The following is a 21,052-nucleotide window of genomic DNA, read 5'->3' as shown; positions in this document are numbered from 1 at the left end:
AAGAAGACATACAGACAAGCACAGGGAACTCTACTCAGAGATCTGTGGTGACCTAAATGGGAAGTAAATCTAAAAAAGAGGGGACATATGTATACATATAGCTGATTCACCTTGCTGTACAGCAGAAGATAACACAAAATTGTAAAGTAGCCATACTCCAATAAAAAAAAAAAAGAAGACATACAGACAGCCAACAAGCACATGAGAAGATGCTCAACATCACTAATCATCAGGGAAAAGCAAATCAAAACCGCAGTGAGATATCCCCTCACACCTGTCAGAATGGCCTTCATCAAAAGACAAGAGATAAGTGTTGGTGAGGGTGTGGAGAAAAGGGAAGCCTCCTGCACTGTTGGTGAGAATGTAAATTGGTGCAGCCACTATGGAGAACAGTATGGAGATTCCCCCCCAAATTAAAAATAGAACACCATATGATCAACCAATTCCACTTCTGGATATTTATCCAAAGAAAACGAAAACACTAACTTGAAAAGATATCTGCACCCCCATGTTCATTGCAGCATTATTTACAATATTCAAGGTGGGTGTGGAAGCAGCCTAAGTGCCCATCAACAGATGAATGGATAAAGATGTGGTACATACATACACATACAATGGGATATTACTCAGCCATAAGAAAGAATGACATCTTGCCCTTTGCAGCAACAAGGATGGAACTTGAGGGCATTATGCTAAGTGAAGTAAGTCAGATAGGGAAAGACAAATGCCATGTGATCTCACTTTTATGTAAAATCTTAAAAAACAAAAAAGTTGAACAGGAACTCAAAGATACAGAGAACAGATTGGTGGGGGATGGTGGTTGGGGGGTGAAATGGGAGAAGGTGGGCCAAAGGTCCAGACTCGCAGTTATAAAATAAATAAGTCCTAAGGATATAATATACAGCATCCCGACTATAGCTAGTAACACTGAATTGTATACATGAAAGTTGCTAAGAGAGTAGATCTTGAAAATTCTCAAACAAAAATTTTGTTCTAGAATTCTGCCCATGTCAGTGACCAGAGATCTTCACTATTTTTGACAGCTGTACAGTGTCCTGCTGTGTGGCTGTAGCGTGTTTATTCAACCAGTTCCCTATTTTGGACACCTGAGTTGTTTCCACTCTTTTGATTTTACAACCATTGCCACAACTAGTAGCATGGTATATGTGACATTTTGCACTTGTGCAGGTATATCTGTATGATTCCCAGAGCTGGGATTGCTGGGGCTATGAATCTATAAATTTAGTAGACATTAACGAATGTTCCATTTTGCATTCCTTCCAGCGTGTGTTGTTCAACTTTGGGATTTTTGCCATCTGATAGGTGAGAAATGGTATTTCTGTGTCGTTTTAATTTGCAGTTCTTTTATTCAGAGGGAGGTTGAACATTTCTTGACATGTTTATTTTCCTGTGTGCTCATTCTCCATTGTTGGTCTTTTTAGTCACAATTTCTGAGAGGTGATTAGTCCTTTGTGAGAAGAGATATGTATACATTTCCCCGGTTTGTCACTTGTATTTTGACTCTGCTTATGTTATTTTTGTGTGTGTGCAAAAGATAAAAGTGTATCTAGTAGAACGTGTCAATATTTTCTTTTACAGCTTCTGGATTCTCAGTCAGATTTAGGAAGGCCTTTTCCCCTCCCTGGTTTTTAAAGGAATTCACCTGTGGTTTCTTCTGGTGCTTGTATGGTTTTGTTTGTTTGTTTTTAATTTATTTATTTTATTTATCTATTTTTTGGCTGTGTTGGGTCTTCGTTGCTGTGCGCGGGCTTTCTCTAGTTGCAGTGAGCAGGGGCTACCCTTCGTTGCGGTGTGCGGGCCTCTCATTGCAGTGGCTTCTCTTGTGGAGCACGGGCTCTAGAGCGCAGGCTCATTAGTTGTGGCGCACGGGCTTAGTTGCTCCGCAGCATGTGGGATCTTCCCGGACCAGGGCTCGAACCCGTGTCCCCTGCATTGGCAGGTGGATTCTTAACCACTGCGCCACCAGGGAAGCCCCTTGTTTTGTTTTATTCATTTTTTTCCCTGAGTGTTCAGGTATATTGAGGGCATGGGGGTCTACAGGGGGGACCCAAGTGCCTGCAGGTGGCCGGGGATGGGGTCTCCAAAACCTGGGTTGACTTGAAAGCGTGACCCTCAGCTCCATCCCACCAAGCCTTTGGGTGTGGCCCCATCAGGGCAGCGACTTTGCACATTTCTCGCCCTTCAGGCAAGGCCCACGGCCATTCTTCCCCAGGGAGGTCACCTGCTCAGCGCTTAGGGCACTTGGGTGCCGAGTCTGGGGCAGGCAGCTGGATGGCAGCAGACAGGAGCCCCGGACTGTGTGTTTTCTTTTTTACATTGAGATTTGGGATCCATTTGGAGTTTATCCTGGTGCAGATGTAAGGAATGGATCCGACTTTATTTTTTTCCAAATGGCTGTACAGTTTTGCCAGCACTACTTATTAAAAAGTTCATCTGTATCCCCACTGATTTGAGATACTGCCCTTCTTTATCATATATGAAATTCCCACATTTATTTCTGGTTCAATTTCTGGTTCAACTTCCATTGGTCCCTCTGTCAATTCATGTGCCATTATTAAGCTGTTTTCATTATAGAGGTTTTACAGTTGATTTGAATAGTGAGTGATATGGCTAGTCCCCCTTTATTGTTCTTTTTTTGGAGTGTTTAGAGTTATAGAGTTTTAAGAGTTTTTAGAGTTTAGTTTGGCTAGTTTTGATTTAATTTTCCCACATGAACTTGAGAATCGGCTTGCTTAATTTCAAAACAAAACCTGTTATTATTGGGGAGGAGGGTTAAGTTAGATTTTTAAATTAACTTAGAACTGACATTATGGTGTGGAGCCTTTCTATCCAAGTCAGCTTTTATGTCTTACAGGAGTATTTCCAAGTTTTTTTCACATTGGTCTTTACACAATTCTTATTAGGCTTATGCCTGTTTGGGGTTTTTTGTTTGTTTGTTTGTATTCATAGGGCTATTGGTTTCTGTCTTCACCTGAATTCCTTAGAAAACAGAACTTGAGCCAAGGCTTATTTGCCAAGGCTTTGTTGGGGTTGTAATCTCAATGCAGTGAGAGTGATGGGAAAAGGGAAAAAAGGAAAGAACATGCAAATTCGTGTGTTACTGAGTTGGCCATGATTTCATGAGAAAACACAGCCACTGGTTGGGTCATTTGGATGGATTTGGACAGGCTCTGTAGAACCGATTCACCTTGAAACTGTCTTTAGCAACAAAGAAGGGAGATAAATGTATCTGCCAGTTCCCTTACGGCTCCTGTTTCTCAGTGTCTTTTGGGGCAGCCGCTGGGAAAGCCAGTGTTTTTTGGCCTGGTGTCTCATCTGAATCCAGAAGTGGTGGAAGGAACTGGAGTATTTGAGGGTTCACTGGCTCGGGTCTGGGAAGGGTGGGAGGGTCTCTCAGCAGAGACCATGGCTCCCCACTGAGTGAGCAGCTGGGCCTGGAAGGCAGGTGGCGCCAAGATGCACAAAATTGGGTCCAATATAATTCCAACATATTAATATTCTATCCTCTTACCTTTGAATTCTCTTACTTTTTGTAGTAGTTTTTCAGTTGATTCTTCTTTGGGGATTTCCTGTGTATACAATCATGTCATCCAAAAAAGAAAGGGTTTATTTATTTTTATTTATTTTTTTTTATTTGCCTGCGCCAGGTCTTAGTTGCGGCAGGCGGGATCTTTTAGTTGCGGCATGTGGGCTCTTTAGTTGTGGCGTGCAGGATCTAGTTCTCCGACTGGGGATGGAACCTGGGCCCCGTGCATTGGGAGCTTGGAGCTTAGCCACTGGACCACCAGGGAAGTCCCCAAAATAGAAAGAGTTTTACCACTTCCTTTTTCAATTCTTATGTATCTTGTTTTTTTTCCTCTTGTCCAAATGTGTTGGTTAACACCCCAATGTGAAACAGTAGTATTGGCAATGGGCAAGCTTATTTTGATCTTGACTTTAATAGGCATGCCTTCAATGTTTTCCTATTAAGAAAAATATTAGAAGTTTATACCAATTGAACAACAAATCCCCATTTTCTTCTCCCTCTGTCCCCCAGTGACCACCATCCAATTCTCTGCTTCTATGAGTTTGACTGCTCTAGGGACCTCATATAAGTGGAATCATGCAGTATTTGTCCATTTGTGTCTGGCTTATCTCACTTAACATAATGTCCTCCAGGTTTATCCATATGTCACAAATGGCAGGATTGCCTTTTTTTTAAGACTTAATAATATTCCATTGTATGGACATACCACATTTTCTTTATGCATTCATCCATCATCCAACACTTAGATTGTTTCCATGTCTTGGCTTTGTAAACAATGTTCTGATGGATGAACATGGGAGGACAGATATCTCTTTGAGATCCTGATTTCAATTCTTTTGAGCATATACCTGCAAGTGGAATTGCTGACCTGTATTGGTATGAAGTTTCAGTTATACAAGATAAATTATTTCTAGAGATCTGCTGTACAGCATAATGCCTATAGCCAACAATACTATATTATGCACTTAAAAGTTGTTAGAGGGGTAGATATCATGTACGTGTTCTTACTGCACACACATTGACACACACACAAAGGAACACAGGAAAACTTTGGGAGGTGATGGATATGTCTACTACCTTGACTGTGGTGATGATTTCACAGGTGTCTACATATGTCAAACTCATCAAATTGTACACATTAGTTATGTACAGTTCTTTGTGTGCCAATTATACTTCAATAAAGCTGCTCTTTAAAAAAAGAAAGAGGGCTTCCCTGATAGTGCAGTGGTTAAGAATCCGCCTGCCAATGCAGGGGACACAGGTTCGAGCCGTGGTCCGGGAAGATCCCACATGCCGCAGAGCAATGAAGCCCGTGGGCTACAACTACTGAGCCTGCGCTCTAGAGCCCGTGAGCCACAGCTACTGAGCCCGCGAGCCACAACTACTGAAGCCCGCGCGCCTAGAGCCCGTGCTCCACAACAAGAGAAGCCACCGCAATGAGAAGCCCACACACCGCAACAAAGAGTAGCCCCTGCTCGCCACAACTAAAGAGAAAGCCCATGTGCAGCAACGAAGACCCAACACAGCCAAAGAATAAATATTTTTTAAAATCTTAAAAAAAATTCTTTTCTAAGTACTTTAAAAAAATTTTTTTTAAATACTTTAAAAAGAAAGAAAGAAAGAAAAATATTGACTTTGGGGCTAGGAGAATATATTTTCTTTATGTTAGTGAAATATTCTACAATTCCTGTATTACTGAGTTTTCTTTTTTTTTAATCAGAAGTCATTGCTGAATTTTATTAAGAAGTTTTTCAGCATTTCTAGTGATGGTCATATGACTTTTTCATTAAATCTGGCAAAGCAATGAATTCTATTAATAGATTATCTAATATTAGACCACCTTTACATTTCTGGCATAAGCCCCAGTTGGACAAGGTATATTTTTCATTGTGTTGTTGGATTATTCATACTGATATTTTATATTGGATATTTGCATCAACATTCATAAGTGAGATTGGTCTTTGGCTTTAAGTTTGGCTTTATTTATTTCTGTACAATCTTTAGCAGATTTTGGCATAAATGTTATACTTGGGTCATATAAAAATTTGTAAGTTTGCCATATTCTAGAATATTTCAAGTAGAGTTGGAATTAACAGCCCTTTAAAATTTTGGCAGAATTCCCCTCTAAACTATATCTGTTGCCTTTTTTGTGTGTTTAGATCTTTGTCAACTCTATTTCTTTTATGGAAATTGGTCTGTTTAGTCTATCTCTCCCTGAGTCAGTTTTATAAATTATACTCTTCCTGGAAAAGTGTCTGTTTCATCCAGGCCATCAAATTCATCACATATAATTTTATGAAATGCTTTCATGATTTTTTTAATTTGTTTTTACTCTTCTCAGAGGTATTGCTTCCTTGTCATTGTGAATTTGTGCTCTGTTCCTTTTTCCTCTGTTGGTTAGGTTAGTTGGTGTTTTCTGTTTTATTGATTTTTGTTTTGGCAGTGAACCAGTTTTTCGATTATTAATAAGTCCTACTTTTTAATTTTTCTAACTTTAATTTCTCCTTTTCTATTTATTATTTCTTCATTCGGTTTCGGTGTGTTTTAGAGATGAGGAAACTTGGACTGACCACACACTCTTTGTAGACGTTGTACTAGTCAGGGTTTTAATTTGCAAGCAACAGAAGCTGATCCTGACTGATTTAAGCAGAAAAAGAGCTGATCAGAATGATATTGGGTCTCTGACAGAAATGGTGAGAGGGCTGGAGAACCAGCTTTGAGGTTAAACAGCCAGGAAAAAACACCCCAAACCACAACTCAGAACTAGTTCTGGTGAGAAACCTGCTATCACTACTGTGGGTGCCTGACAGGCTGAACGATGCCACTTAGCTCGAGTTCACTGCCACCAACACATCCTACAGAAAACAGTAGGGAAAAGAAAGGGGAAAGACAATGCCTTAGCTGATCAGCATTGTTGGCCTGGTGAGGTGATCGAAACCTTCCTTCCCGAGGAGTCTGACTCCTTGGTGGTCCTCCCAGTGGGGCTCAGATTCAGCCAAATGCCATCAAATGTCCCCATTCCAACTCTCCAGATCCAGTCTTTTCGAAGCGTGCCCTTCGTTTCACTTATAAGACCCGGTGGAATAATTCGGCAACTTGCAGCGTTAAACCCAGGTTCGTTGTGGGTGATCTCAACCTGTGCACGTAAGCTAGAAGAGAGTCTTAGCACTATCATAGAAAGCCTAGTTTTCCAACCGTGGTTTGAGCCAAGAATTTAAGTCTTGGAGCTTGTCATCCTTTTGCTTTATGATCTGCAGCACATTGAGAAGCAAACGCCTACCTCGTAGTACTGGGCACATCGGTTCAGGGAACTAGATGATTATTTAATTAGGTGGCTAGCAGACTGTTGTCAGGTCTGCAGAAGCGATCTTGAGGCCAAAGTGGCAGGAGAGACCATCAGAGTCTGTATTCCAGCTGTAAGGGAGACTGGAAAACAAAGGGTATTAATGGGAGTGCAGCAAAAAGGAAGAATATGAGAATGATTTTAGAGAAATAACCAATGGGGCTTCTTGACTGCTTAATTAAAACGTCTGAGAGAGACAGGGGCCGTTGAGCAGGGTGGTCTGTAAGCCCGATCGCAGTGCAGTTCTGTAAACTTCAGTGATTGGAAAGGGTGTCAGTGGTCATCTCGTTACATACTGGCCACGTTTTTGAGCAATCACTTGTTATCCGGACAGTTCCAGCAACAGGAAACCGGTTACATAAACACAATTTCCAAAGAATCGTGTGACAGCTCCGACTGGGAGAATCCAGCCCGGTGTTGTTACCTCTTGAGATTACACGGAACACACCTTGCTCTGTTCACCTGGGAGCCCCGCTGGCATCCGGTGTGAGGGTGGCCGGTCGATGCCGCCATTCCTTCCAGGTTCTCAGGCCATCGATCCACCTCCTCCGAGCTGCTACCAGGACTGAGTGCGCTCCTGGGATCAGAGCGCCAGGCCGAGTGGAGCCAGCTGCCCTCTCCCTGCCTGGAGGCTGGAGGTCCCCCTGGCTCGGGGCTGGCGGCCACCCCACCGCTGACTCACACCCGCCTGGCTTCCTGTCGAGAGAACTGCGTTTTCCTCTCTGCTCTTGCTGAGCTCTCTTTCCTCCAGTCTCTGCTTGTGCTGTTGATGTTTTGCTTTGTTGAGGCCCGGGGACTGGACCTTGCATTTCTTACTGGTAAATTTCACCTTTTCGTTTGCAATTTGTCCTTCGGCCAATCTGTCATGATCTTTGGGTAGCTGAAAGCAAAGGAGAGGGAAGCATTTTATTGATTTGCAGTGTAAGGTCACCAGGAATCAAGTGACACCCACCTCCAGATTTGGGCCCGACAGAGAAGGAAATAAGTTCCCACCTTTCCTCAGGTCCTTCTCAGGATATAAGTTCCCACCTGTTCAGAACCTAGAGCCAGAGTGGAGAAAGAAAGCCATTGTCGCATCTTGTTCTTTTTTTATTGGAAGCTGGCAGCTGCTACCACCCCCCCCGCCCCCCGTCTATGGACCCATCTGCCTCTAGATTGTAACAGTCAACACTCACGTGTTTTCATTTTCTGAGAGAAAATAAGCATTTCATAGAAGAAGAAACTAATGGCCCCAAGTCATATAACCAAAAATTGCTAATTAAAAATGTGATACCTTTGCCCATCAGATTGGCACAAAATTTTCAAACCTTTGCACAATGATGTATGTTCATGGATGTTAACGTCACTGTGTATAATGGCTAAAAATCCGAAAGGAAGAAAGTAATTCTCCATCCAAAGGTACTTTGTTGTGATTCTTAGAGTTCCATTTCCCTCAACTCATTTACAAGCCTGAGTGAAATGAAGGGTAAAGTTTATCATTCTCCAAAATAAAAGCACACTCGAAGCAACAAGATAGAGCAGAGGTCTCTATCATGTAGCTCTCGGGGCAATGTAGTCTCCCTAAATCTGCTCCTTCCAGGGGCTTCCAAATCTCAAGAGTATGGAAATGCTATCCTCCAGGTGCCCAGGTCATTTACGTTTATCGAAGTGTTTTCATAGAAGCTCTTTATGTATTTTGTTTATTCAATTGTAGCTCACTACAAGTTCATCATCTCAACTTTGTTCAAGGGGTCTCTTGCCACGCAGATATTTTTTATCTTTTGTAAGAAAATCTGGGAATTGGTTCCTTTATAGTTTTTGTGAGTTGTTTGGCTTCTCACAATTATATTCATGGAATAATTCAACATAAAAGATTAAAAGAAAATGTAGGAAAATACTTTTTTATCATCTTGTGTCAGGCTGGATGAGCCCAGAGGCCCTGTGTAGCCAAGCCCCAAGGCATGCTGGGCAGCGCTGGCCGGGGGGCCTCCACACCTGTTGTATCCTGTCAGGGATCAAAGTCGCGTTCCTTCTGCCGTGGAGCACCTTGTTTTCTTGCCTGTCTCCCTCCAGGTAGAGCCTCACGATGCATCCCGCCGTGCTGCGTAACTCAGCTTACTTTGCCTTCTTTACACATCAGAACTGTGCCTGCTTTATATCAACACGCCAGCTAGGTCCCCTCGTGGGCTGCTTTGTTGTCCCCTCCCAGGCCTCCTTTTCCGTGGTTGTTTCGGTTTATCACCACCAGTTCCTATTTCACAAGAAGCAAGTCTGTTACATTGTGGCTTTTAGTGCTGACAAGAAATCCGTGGTTTGGGGTCTTGGGCCCTGAGCATGGTGTAACTAGAAATTAAACTGACGTTCAAACTGTAATTTAACTCCACCGAAATTTTCACACCAAAGGAGAACTCTCACATGGCCTTGCTGGCAAGAAGTACACTCTTCACAGTCTTACACCGTAAAATGTTATTTTGGTCAATATTATAAAGTAAATATGAAAGAAGTGAAATTACCTCCGAGACAGATGCTTGACTCAGAATGTTGTAACATTTGCGACCTTTTGAACTTTAAAGAACAGATCACTCTCACACTCTTTAAACTATTTAGGCACAGAAAAAGATGCAAGCTTCTTCAGGAACCCTGATAGCAAATTCATAAAACTATGGATCAACCTCACTTCATAGAGACATGACAAACGAATTCCAGATGCATTGAGTTTAAATGGAAGACAATGAAATATAATTTCTACAAGAGAAAGTTGTAGGATCTCAATCTGATCTTGGGGTGGGGAAAACCTTTCTAAACATGATAGAAAAACTATAAAGGGAAAGACAGATTTTTGCTATACGAGAATAAAACACTTCCGTTCGTTCATTCATTTATTCGGTCCTTCAGCAAATATTTACTGAGCATCTCCTGCATGCTGAGCACGATTTTAGGCACTGGTGCTTCAAAAACAACATAAACTTATAAGGCAAATGAGTTTATATCCTTAACTTCTAGGAATAATCCTTGTAAATCATTAGGGAAAAGATCAGCCTCGCAATGGAAAAATGGGCATAGAAAAAGGTCTACAAAGGGATGTGACACATAAGAAATAATATACAACCTCCTGAGACACCAGACAAATACACATTTAAACAACAAGCAGTCCTATGGGACTGCTGGATCTTTCACAGAGGTTTCTGAGAAACAAAGTAACTTATTTCTGAATGCATGTTTATGTGATTCCCCTCTGTGAAACTCACTGAAAAGAGTCCAAAATAGAGCAGGAAAATCTAACCAAGTCATGGAAAGACCTGAGATGGGTTAGACGTCTCATCTACCCCTGGAAGGGTACAGCTTTGACGAAATAGGAGAAAGATTTGTGAAGGATGCCAGTGAAAAATCCTTAACTGAGGAACAAGAGGACAATGGTGTGGGCTACTCCTCCCCCCGGACGCTCAGCCCTCAGGAGCTGAGAGGGACTGCGAGGGGAACAGGGCGGAAGCCGGACGCAGCGGGCAGCGGCTTGAGGGGCTTGCTCTGGCCCGGTGCTCATCACTTCACCCAGCAAACATTTCTGCATCCTGATTGGCACGTGCGTTCCCGGCATGCAGAAATGCACTGGGGTCAGCAGGGAGGAGGCCCAGGGAATTGGCCTTGAACTGTAAACAATAAAGGGGTCTTCCTTCTAACAGATGTCTGTCCTTTGAGCCCAGCAAGTTGTGAAACCAAGCTGAAAGCCAGGCTGTTCTTTTCCTCTCTAGGTACCTGGGGACGAGTCTGCCGCCGGCAGGTGCCCTCTGGGAGCTCAGCTTCTCCCAGGCCGAGACACGGGCTTCAGTCAGCACTGGCATCCTGTGGGCTCCCGGGCGGAACCGCTTCTCTTGAGTCACAGTTTTGTGCTGGCCAGAGGCTGGGAGGCGGTTTTGGCAACTTCCTGCAGCCAAAACAGTGTTTCGTGCTGATGAGCCGCCCCGTAACCATCACTCTGGGGCCGTTAGCTGCCTGCCAGCTGGGACCCGTCTCCTGCCCGCTGTCTCCTCTTTCCGTCCCTCCTGCCCTCCGGCAGCTGAGTCACGGGTAGCACGAGTGTTAACAGCACCGGCGGCTCCACTTCTGAGGAATGAATGTGTGGCTGTCGTGTCATGTTTTTGGAAAGCCTTCCCAGAGGCCGGTGTTAGGTCAATGCCCACCTCTATCTTTTCAGTCCTGTTATCATTTCCTTATTTAAATGTGAATATGTAATTCAGGCAGAATTTATTTTGATTACAGGTGGAATGAGCTAGACATTCATTAACTTGTTCAACAAGATTGACTGAGCTTGCTCTCGGCACCAGGCACCGGGGGGAGCATTTTAGAGCGCTTTTCCTCAGCATGAAACCTCAGCTACCTTACATCTAATAACACAAGAGACCAGGTTTTCCGAATGCCTTCCAAATTCACGTATTTCAGGAGAAAGAAGGGGTGGGCCTCCTGCTGGAGTGTGAGCTCATTTGTATAAAATGGGGCCAGATTTTCTCCTTTCCAAGACCTTTTGTCCTAGACTTGGTAACCAAGTCCACACTCTCGCCCCATCCCAGTTGGTTCACATCACGCCTTTCCTCCTGCGTAGAGAATGCTCTAAGGACCTGTGTGCAGGTTAAATGATTTCATTTAATCCATCCAAAGCACTTCAACCAGTTCCCGGGACGTGCGTGTTACCTATTATTATTACTATTGTGCATTCCAAGGGATCGGTGTCATCGCATCGTTCATGGACTCCTTCGGAGACAGTCCCAGGAGCCCTCACCCCCGTGTGCTCAGCTTGAGCAGCGGCGAAGGAACATCCCAAGGGGACACCCTTGGGTGTGAGGGTCATATTATTCCATTTGTAAGTGTCCAGTTCAGAAATGATGAGAAACCACCCAGGACATTGATGGCACTTAGGTCTCAGTACACGAGGAAGGTCAAGTCCACGTCACGTAGAGTGGCACACTTATCTCTGCCGAACAGTCCTCCTCAGGGTTCCTCCTTCCACATCGCAGAGATCCAGGACTTGTCTGCCTCTCTTGACAAGGCCTGGAAGCGGAACCCGTGGGCCAGGCCGTCTCCAGGACAATCACAGGAAGCTATTCCACGCCTGCGACAAGTCCCGGCTCTGTGTGGTGGCAGGCAGAAGGTTACAGGCCATCAGGCTGAAGGGTCACCAGCAATCCCGGGGCTAGTGGCGCTGAGCCAGGACCAAGAGGACCATGTAACCTGCTCCTGGAAATTCCCGACCCCCCGCCCTCGGGTCCCCTGGCTTTTGTGGTCCCCCTTGGCGAGGAAGTAGAAGGCGGAGAGAAGGGGCCCCCTTGAGTAAAGCACAGCAGAAAATAGAACATTAACCAGGACTTTGTTTCTTCAATGATGTTCGCCTTTTGCAACACATAACCGCACCCCAAACTTCCTGAGTGTTTTCAAGGTGACACCACTGGGAAGAAAATGGGAGCTGGGCTTAAAGGAGCGGGTCTTGGGAAGTTACTATAAACCTCCAAGTTGTTACCAAACGCTTTCTTTCATCTCGTGTTCTGGGACCACATCCAAGATTCCCGGGGGCCTTACAAATTGCAGTTGGTGGTGGAGTTGTTAGGTTTTCTAAACACTCACTAACATTTACTAAGTATCCGTTAATAGCAACACAACGAGAAGAAAAACACAGTGGGGGAAGTGTGTTCCAGTCAGAAGAAGGGGGATGAAGAAAGATGTAAAAGGAAATGAAAAGTCAGTCAATCAGACAAGAGCCAGTCTTAATCCTCTTGCCTCTTTTCCCTCCGTGTCTTCTGGACTCCAGCGAAGAATGTTTGTGTGTGAAGGGACAGAAAGATTCCACTTTGGAGCTAGATCGGGGAAACAGCTTTGACAGTTCCGCGTGACAGGAGAGTCTGCGGAAAGCTAACACTCCATCTCTCTGAGGACCAGCTTCTTTCTCTGGAAAATTAGCTGCCTTGAGCACTTGGTAACACATGACGCAATAATAGCACCTGCCTGGTCATAAAGCAGTCTCTATTCAGCTTCGACGCCTCCGCTCCCTCAGGCCCACTGTGGCTTCCACCATTTGGCCACCACCCCCTCTTTAGCTTCATCTTCTGTCACTCTAACCTTCCTGGCACCCACAAATTCGTCCACGTGGTATATTCTGTCATAGCACATGGCCCTCGAGACCATCATGAGCATCCTGCATGCGACCCATTCGATAAACATCTTTGTGCCAGAGTACTGAGTCCATTTCCACTGGATGTAATGATTGCTGCATTTAGATTGAAATCGAGCATCTTACTTGTACTTTTGATGTGCTCCCCACTTCCTGTAGGTTTCCTTTTCTTTTCTGTACTTTCTTGAGTTCTTTTGGATTGAGCATCTTTTTGTAAACTTATTTAGAAACTTAACTAGATCCCCAGGAGTTTGTAAACAAACAGGAGCTGCTGTAGGTTTCACCTGTTGTATGTGCGTGTGTCTGTGTGTCTCAGTGCAGTTTCATTGCACGTGTAGATTCCTGTGACCACCACTGCAATCAATATACAGATCTGTTCCAACATGAGGATTCCTCCCGTTAAGCTTTTCCAGCCAGCTCCCCCCGCCCCCCCGAGTCCTGCCCTCACAGAGCACACAGGCTAGATGGGCACAGGCTAGAGTCCCAGGGCGAGCTGGAGACCAGCTGATGTTCATGGGCCAGGTCTTGGTTTCTGAAGTTCCTTTCTTCTGCATGTAATTTCTCATGCTCCTCAAACAAGTTCCACTTCCAACTTTGCACCACAGAATTTGCACACAACGCGAACACTTTTCACACTAGAGCTAGGCCTTGCCACCCATAGCTCCTTGGCAACATGTCTTCTCGGTGTTGTCCTCTAATCAAGGCATCTCCTGCAGCCTGACAGATAAGGCCCCTGCGAGAACAGCTCAGAAGCCCAACACATGCAAGCAATCAGAACAGACTCAGATTTTGGAGTCTGAGCCCCAGATACTGGAGCCCTGGACACTCCTGGCCAGGGCAGCACGGAGCACATCCACAGGTCCAAAGGGGAAGAGGCCTGCACGGTTCCTTGGGCAGCTTGAGTCGAAAACTGCCCTGGCTCAGATGACAGTAATATTGAAGGATCAAAACCCACAGCTCCAAGTGCAGCTCGATGGAGGTTTCGTTCCCTCAGCCCGAGTTGGAAAGCCGGGCGATGCCGGCAGCTTGCTGATGGGTCCTGTGCACATGCGGAGGAAATGATTTCATAGCTTTGGGATTTCACCGCTGCAGAGGGGGCAGGGGGCCAATTCCGCTGAAACAAAGGGACAGTAATCACTCTGGCCAGAAGAGCAGTTTAAATCAGAGGTGTCTCTTTACAGCCTCAGAGACTTGCAGGATGTTTCTCAGTTCACTTCAGTGTCTTTCGACGATGGATACAACCCAGACAGGGCACTTCACTTTTATTAGAGTGAATTCTGGAGCCCAAGAAGTGAAACTTGCTTAACCCAGCCAGGTTTATTTTATTGTGCAAATAGAACTGAGTGTAGGAATAAAGTGCTCAAACTTTGAACCTTTGTCCATGGTAATCTTCAGCCTCAATAGCCTGTGTTATTAACTGAGAAAGGCTCATCTTAGAAACGTGTAGCTAGGGACTTCCCTGGTGGCACAGTGGTTAAGAATCCACCTGCCAATGCAGGAGACACGGGTTCGAGACCTGGTCCGGGAAGATCCCACAGGTCACAGAGCAACTAAGCCCGTGCGCCACAACTACTGAGCCTGCGCTCTAGAGCCTGCAAGCCACAACTACTGAGCCCACGTGCCTCAACTACTGAAGCCCGCGCGCCTAGAGCCCGTGCTCCACAACAAGAGAAACCACTGCAATGACAAGCCTGCGCTCTGCGACGGAAGAGTAGCCCCCGCTCGATGCAACTAGAGAAAGCCTGCGCGCAGCAACGAAGACCCAACACAGCCAAAAATAAATTAAATAAATAAATTAAGAAAAAGAAAAGAAACGTGTAGCTGACACCCCAGCGTACTCAGTGTGTGGATGGAGCATTTGCTGTGTTTGAGTTAAAAGGCTCGGACCAAGCCTTGCCCGACTGCCTAAGGTCCAGCTTCGAGAACTTGTCTGTCTGGTTCCCCATCACATCCCCAGTTCCTAGCACGTAAATATGTGATGAGTAAATCCTGGTGATGAGGTTTGTTATGAACCCACAAAGCTAGTCATGTTTCTCAAGAGTTGTGTTTTAAACCTAGGTCCAGGGCACTGTGAAATCGTGTGGAATTAGTTCACTCAACAAGTATGAGCATGGTCTCGAAGCCGGACATTAGGCATGGGTCTGAAGTTTCTGGGAAAGATCTAGGTTGGAAACATAATTTTGTAAATCATCAGCAAATAGATGGTTATTAAGAGAAATGATACTGGGTGAGGCCATGAGGGAGAGTGTGTGTAGTTCAATAAGGGAAAACCGTCCAGAACAGTGTGTGTATGTGCACGTGCGTGCACACGCACGTTCACATGCACACACGTTTCTTTTTTTAAAATTAATTTTATTTTGAGTGCGCTGGGTCTTAGTTGCGGCATGCAGGCTGTTTAGTTGTGACATGTGGGCTCTTAGTTGCGGCATGCAACTTAGTTGCGGCATGTGGGATCTAGTTCCCTGACCAGGGATCGAACCTGCGCCCCCTCCATTGGGAGTGCGAAGTCTTAACCACTGGACCACCAGCGAAGTCCCTGCACACATGTTTGTGATGAGAGAAGGTCCATGAATTTCATCATGTTTTCTAAGGGGTTCACAACCCATAAAAGGATAGGAATTCAGTGTTGAAACGGTCCATCTTGAACTCCCTTTTCACCTCTTCCTTCCTTCTCATCCTTGGCCAGTTAGGTACCTTTAGAAAGGGCGCTGCTTCTATGAATCACAATCTGTAGAGATGCTTGTTAAAAATGCACATTCCTGGGCCCCAAGCCAGGCCTGGTGAGTAAGCCTTTCTGGACGTGAGATCCAGGAATGTGCATCTTTAGCAGGTCCTTGGGGAGTCTGTTCATTTCTCCCCAGGGAGCTGCTAAAAATGCACTTCTGGTTCACTAAGCACTTCTTCGATGCTTAAGATGTTGTTCCACACATCCAGTGAATTTTTCATTTCAGATATTGTACATTTACCTCCACAAGTTCCATTTTGTTCTTGTCTGTATCTTCTATCGCTCTCCTCGTTATGTACACATTTTCCTTTAAATGTCATACATTATAAGAGCTGTTTTAAAAACATTGTGTGCTTATTCCATCACCTCTGTCATTTTTAGGTCTCTGTCTATTGTATGATATTTCTCCTGATTATGAACCACATTTTCGTGCTTCTTTGCATTTCCAGTAATTTGGGGGGAATGCTTTACATCATAAACATTATATTGTTGAGTGTCTGCGTTTCATTGTCTTCCTTTAAAAAGTCTTGAGCTGTCTTTGTCAGGTAATTCAGTAACTTGAAAGCTTCTGAGGTGTGGCCTTTCTAGAGTCTCTACTGAATGTTTCAGGTTTCTCCACTTGAGCTGGTCTGAACATCTCCCAGCCCTGTGTGAGCTCGGGTAGTCATTCACTTTGTGGGTGTCCACGAGTTGTTTTTGGGTTCACCTCATGGGGTTTCACCCAACACGTGTGGGTGTTACTATTCAGCCTAAGTCCCGTGAGGGAATTCCCAGGTAGATTTCTGCAGCTCTTTCTTTACCCTCTCTTTTCAGCACCCTCCTCTTTGGTGCCTTTCCCTACAAATTCCAGCTACCTCAGCCATCCAGAATGCTCATCTGTCTTCTCAACTCTGCCAGTCATATTACATTAGGGCCCACCCTAATGACCTTATTTTAACTTGATACCTCTGTAAAGACCCTGTCTCCAAATAAGGTTACCTTCTGAGGTATTGAGGATTAGGACTTCAACACAGGAATTTTTTTGGGGGGGTGGGGGGAACAGTTCAATCCGTAACAGGGAAACTCAGATTCAAGTCTCAGTCCCTCTTCCCTGGATGGGAAGCCTGCCATTGCACAGCAGCCGCCTGAGCCTTGCAAGTGCTTGTACCTGGGGGCGGGGTGGTCCCTCTTTATCAAGAAACCAACCAGGAGGTGTTTGTAAACACAGAATCAGCAACGGGCCTGTGATCTCAACACAGCTTCCTGGAGGAGTTCAGTTGTACCTTCTTCGTATCTGAGAAATGAGTACAAACACTCTTCCACAAGGTTACAGGACGTTGCAGGTTTTTGTTGCTGGAGATGATACCGGTGGGCTGGCTGAAAAGGCTGATGGGAAACAGATCTTTCTATGGTCAGAGCTAGAAGAGCCCTCAGGGCCCACCGGTGTGCAGTGGGAGAAGCGATTTGCCAGGGCAAGCTGCCAGTGTTTTGCTGTGGAATCCCGCAATCCTGCCCTTGTGAAATGTGAACATCTCCCCAGTCGGAAGAGCCCGCAGCCCCTGGGTCCCGCCGTGCTCAGTGCCTGGCACATAGTGAACGCAGCCATGAACATGCCCTATCCAGAGGAATTGTTTTAAAATCCTTTTCAGTGTAAAAGAAAACACAAATACAGCAAACCACATAAGACAAATGTACAGCTTAATGAATTATGATTAGGTGGCGACCCCCCCCTTTAACCGCCAACCCCTTGAAAAATACCTTTGCCACCCACTCTGCAGCCCCGTCATGTGCCCCACCTGGACCACAGCCTCCCCCCGCCCCATGAACGACTGCTATCCTGACATGTACAGAAATCTCCTCTTTGCGTTTTTAGATGTCTTTATCACTCAAAAGAGCATCCCCTAGACACTATAATACAATGGAATATTACTCAGCCATAAAAAAGGGTGAAACAATGCCGTCTGCAGCAACAGGGATGGACCTAGAGATGATCATACTAAGTGAAGTCAGTCAGACGGAGAAAGACAAATATCACATGATATCACTTATATGTGGAATCTAAAAAAGCGATGCAAATGAACTTATTTACAAAACAGATACAGACTCACAGACATAGAAGAGAAACTTACAGTTACCAAAGGGGGTGGGGAAGGGATAAATTAGGAGTTTGGGATTAGCAGATATACACTATTATATATAAAATAACCAACAGGGACCTACCATATAGCACAGGGAACTATATTCAGTATGTATCTCATAATAACCTATAATGGAAAAGAATCTGAAAAAGAATATATGTATAACTGAATCGCTGTGCTGTACACCTGAAACTAACACAACACTGGAAATCAACTATACTTCAATAAAAAATAATCCCACAGAAAATTTCTGATACATCTTTTAAGACTCATTTGCTCCATAGATCACCTCTGTCCTTTCTTTTTCTTGTCATTTATCTGTTGAAGAACCTGGGCCTTTGATCACAGAATTTCCCACTGTCTGGCTTTGCGGGTGGAACTTTCACGTCTGCTCGTTCCTCTTCATAAGTTAGCAACTGTTGAGGCTGAACACCTCTACCTATGATTTCACTGTGGAGAGCAGAATGGTGAGATTCTAATTCTATCATTGGTTTTCCTTTGTTAAGCAGAATACATTTATGAAAAGATAATGAAGTGGTTCCATCACAGCCTCTGAGGATGACAAATTCTTTTTTCTCTTTTAATATCATGATGAACTCCCAGATTTAAACATATCTGATGGATTTCAAGCCACCGTAATTATTATATTTATTAAAGCTCGAATTGTTCCATCTTCGACCAGTGGGAGTATCTTCAGGTTGGCTCCTGAGTCCTTTTGATAACTTCCTTGTGGAACAGTGTTACTATGAAGAGCTTCACTTTGGTGCTGGCTGCTTGCTCTCAAGGGTCTTTGTCACATGTCTCTCACTTCCAGAAGCCCAGAAGCCTGGTTTCACCTACTTAGCAAAGAGCTCCAAGAACACGTTATTTCTGCTTTTCTATAATCACAACTCTTAGGCAGAGATTTAAAAACCTGAGGGAGGGCGTGCTGGCGAGTTTCGCGTGCAGACTGTGCTGGACGCTGCTGCTTCCTGGGCCCTTCTTCAGTCTCAGCTCGGCTCCCACGTCGTCCCGGCGGGTGCCTCTTGTGTGTGCCCATAGCATTTTGGCTCTCCCTTATTATAGCACTGATCTCGCTGACTGCAGTTGTCTGTTTATCCATATGCCCACTTCCCCTGCTGCCCACGAGACTGAGTGGCAGGGCCCGTGGCTTGTTGAGCAGTGGCCAGCATATTAGGGTGTCAACAGATAATTGCTGAATGAATGTCTGTGTCATTCTTCTCCTACCAGAGTGCGCTCGTTACCCGGGGTTGAAATCTACCCATTTCATATTTCCACCCCTCTCGGCATCCCAGCTACATGGTGAGCTCTTTCAGGGACCAGTTCTAACCCCCTTCCCCATCTCCACCATCTGGCAGGATGCACTGTGGACCCCTCCCCCACTGCCCACCAACACTGTTATTAAAGGATAAGAAATGTGTTTCTATAAAACTAAGAGCAGTTAACTTGAAACTTGTTTCAGCATCCAGTTTGACTTCCTCTTTTAGAATCATTTTTGGGAAGTACAACAAAGTTCCTCTTCACATTTCCCTACCGAAGTGGCCTTTGGAAAGTTTGGGGTACCCCGGGCACCCCAGGGCGTTCTCTCATCCTGACGGTGATGCTGGAGCTCCCTCCACCCTATCCAGTACCATGATTTTGTGACAGGAATTTATTGAATGATTAATGCTTCTCTCCCTCTTCCATCACTCAGGAACCTACAAACATGCTGTTATTTCTCTTGTCTTAAAAACAAAGACTTAATTACACTGCTTTGTCCCTCTTCCAAGTGGCCAGATCTCTCCTTAGAGCTTTACACCATCATTAAAGGCACGGTTTCCTCCTCCCTGTCCCAACCCCATGTGGGGTGACCACCACCCTTCTGATGCTGCCTCTTGCCATGGCCTCAAAGCAGCTTTCAATTCTGAGCCCTGATTGCAGGTCCCGTGTGAGAGCCGCCTCTCCCTCTTCATGGCCACATCAGATTCTCTGCTGCCTCAGATCTCCCAGCCCCTGGGCAGGGAGGGAGCTGAGAACACTGCACACGGTGCCCATTCCCTTTTCTCCGGGCCTCTGGGTGAAAGCCGGTGGGCATATAAACAAGTCAGGCACACCTGAAGCTGCAGTGGCACGCAGAGCATCATTCTCTTTTCTTTTTTGGTCATGGTAAGCTTTGCCAGATCATCTGACCTCAAGGCTTGGCTCTTTCCCAGATTCCTATTGTCATGGTGCTTCTCAGCGGGGAATAGAGCATCGCTTTAGGCCAGACAATGCCTGCCCCATGCCCCGGCCCCCAGCCTTTATGACGGGCTGACCTAGGGGGTGGATGCAGAAGTGTCTTCCATCTTTAAAAAAATCCCTGGACCCCAGAGCTCTCCCCCTTTACAATCAGACATCTCTAAAGAATTGCCCACAGTGCCCTCTCTCTATTTTTTTTACTTCATATTTAGTGATCCTTCCACCCTCACTTGAGTTCAAATCTATTCCTACAGCTTCTTAGCTGTGTGACCTTGGGCTCATGAATTTCTCTGAACCTCAATGTTTTCATACATAAAATGGACATAAAAATAGTTACCTGTCCCATAGGATAGTTTTGGAGATGAAATAGGTTATGGTAAAGCCCTTAGAAAACAGTCTCTCACATAGGAAGCAGAACCAGCACGTTACTTAATTCTCTGAGAATTCTACTTGTATTTTAATCTTCATTGGAGATTTTAAAGAAAGACAATCACATCAACCTCGGCTAATGATAATCCTCTTTCCTCTCCAGTGTACATTATTTTTCCTTGCTTGTTGAGCAATTTTCTACAAGTTAAATGACCACGTTAGATGGCACTGATTTGACTGTATGATACTGGCTTTTGGCTTGAGGTAGACAGTGATACGAAAGCTTCCTTCTTGTTCTTCATTATTAAGTTGTTTTTTTAAAAAAAGCATGGGCACACATAAATTTGTACTGCATGCCTTTACTGCATCACTTGTGATGACTGCATAGTTCTCATCGACCTGGGGGTGTGGGTCCCATCACTACACTCCCCAGCGATGACCGATCATTAAAATCACTGACGAAAGCCGACTTGAAGAGGCTGCGCGCGTCCTTTTCATCCAACGCCGCCGCCGGCTGGGCCTCACGCCTCGCTGTTACGGCGGGCGGTGTCCTCGTCCGTCCGGCAGAGTCTGAGAAGCCGTGTCCACTTGCCTCCCC

General features: G+C 45.1%; 1 protein-coding gene and 1 long non-coding RNA gene across 6 annotated transcripts in view; one reads left to right on the top strand and one right to left on the bottom strand.

The window, feature by feature from the left end:
- GAB3 (GRB2 associated binding protein 3) overlaps positions 1–21,052 on the top strand; it is a 57,131-nt gene that overhangs the window by 6,579 nt on the left and 29,500 nt on the right. The window lies entirely within an intron of this gene.
- On the bottom strand, positions 1,536–21,047 carry LOC309653306. 3 transcript variants are annotated; one of them, XR_014259069.1, is made up of 3 exons: positions 7,884–21,047; positions 7,339–7,770; positions 1,536–6,973 (listed from the first exon to the last, which is right to left on the bottom strand). It is a non-coding gene; the product is annotated as an uncharacterized lncRNA (long non-coding RNA). The 3 variants fall into 3 exon arrangements; XR_014259070.1 differs by having other exon boundaries at positions 7,339–9,120; positions 10,623–21,047; XR_014259068.1 differs by having other exon boundaries at positions 7,339–21,047.

Source organism: Balaenoptera physalus, assembly GCF_965194825.1.
Source record: "Balaenoptera physalus genome assembly, chromosome: X".
Classification (NCBI taxonomy): Eukaryota; Metazoa; Chordata; class Mammalia; order Artiodactyla; family Balaenopteridae; genus Balaenoptera; species Balaenoptera physalus.
The sequence above is the reverse complement of the archived record's forward strand: the minus strand, read 5'-3'. Positions and strand labels throughout refer to the sequence as shown.